Source organism: Cebus imitator, unplaced genomic scaffold (assembly GCF_001604975.1).
Source record: "Cebus imitator isolate Cc_AM_T3 unplaced genomic scaffold, Cebus_imitator-1.0 Scaffold140, whole genome shotgun sequence".
Classification (NCBI taxonomy): domain Eukaryota; kingdom Metazoa; phylum Chordata; class Mammalia; order Primates; family Cebidae; genus Cebus; species Cebus imitator.
The window spans coordinates 3,326,277-3,327,371 of NW_016107455.1; the positions used below are offsets into that span (position 1 = coordinate 3,326,277).

The 1,095-nt window shown below is 44.7% G+C and overlaps 1 long non-coding RNA gene across 1 annotated transcript in view; it reads right to left on the bottom strand.

The window, feature by feature from the left end:
* The window catches only part of LOC108313627, a 26,072-nt gene that overhangs the window by 21,320 nt on the left and 3,657 nt on the right, over positions 1 to 1,095 (bottom strand). The window contains exon 2 of the long non-coding RNA XR_001829154.2: positions 413 to 487. This is a non-coding gene — a long non-coding RNA (uncharacterized LOC108313627). The remainder of the gene's footprint in view (positions 1 to 412; positions 488 to 1,095) is intronic.

Here is a 1,095-nt window from a genome sequence, read left to right on the forward strand (position 1 = left end):
ACCAGGATGGTCTCGATCTCTTGACCTCGTGATCCACCCGCCTCGGCCTCCCAAAGTGCTGGGATTACAGGCTTGAGCCACCACGCCCGGCCTTCAATTATGTCTTAATTGAGAGTATTTGTTTTCCAATTTATCTGAAAGGAGCTCAAGAAAATTAAAAAGAAAACTGGATGCAATCTAATTAACAGATTAAGCTCTTGTCTGGAAATTTCCTTTCAACACTGTTATAATCAAATGCCTTTTAATAAGTAATTGTGCTGAGTGATGTATCTTTAAGTCAAATCAAGCAAACAGGCAGGATCCATGTCCTCTAGAGACCCACCCTTGTGACTGACAATGCAGAAGACATGGATGTTTGAACAGTGAACCAAGAACAAGTCTGCTAAAAGGCAAGATAAAATACAGTATTTACCTGGTATCAAAGCATTGGACTTTTCCACTCCACCAGAGTGGGCCTGGGGGGCAGCGGGGAAAGGAAGAAGGCATCCTGGAAGGAATGGGACACAAAAGTGAAGAAATGCAGGTGATGGATGTTGCTTTGGGTTTAACTTGAAAGACCAAAGATAGATGGGTCTGAAGCATGGGACTGATGCGAAGCCAAGTTTTATTTGGTCTCCTGCCCAGGACTGTGTCTAACTCACCAATCAGAGATGGGGCCCCCGTTCCCACCCAATGCCAGTCATTTAACATACACTTTATCTTCTACCCAGCAGGCCTGCCCACTGGTCCTGGGTGTTCTGCTGTCCTGGGACTCAGAGAGAGACTGTGTTGCAAGTTCCCCCTTTGATAGGCATAAAGATGGATCCTCTTATCTCCTGGCAAAAGTACTTTGCTCTGTCCTCTCTATGTCCACTGCACAGTTGAGGAGGCATGAAGACTGTATTGTGAGGGTAGAGCTCCTTCCTGGCATTCTAGAGGAAAATTCCATCAGTGTCTTCGAGATACCAATCTGTCCTCTTGGCTTTATCCAATCTATTTAATATACTGTAATCAATCTGTAATATCCCAACAGTAAATTCACTGCCAACAACTCCGTGCTTTGGCTTATGATTTGCTGCAGTATGTGTCATCATGAAGCTCTATCCTCAGGCTCAG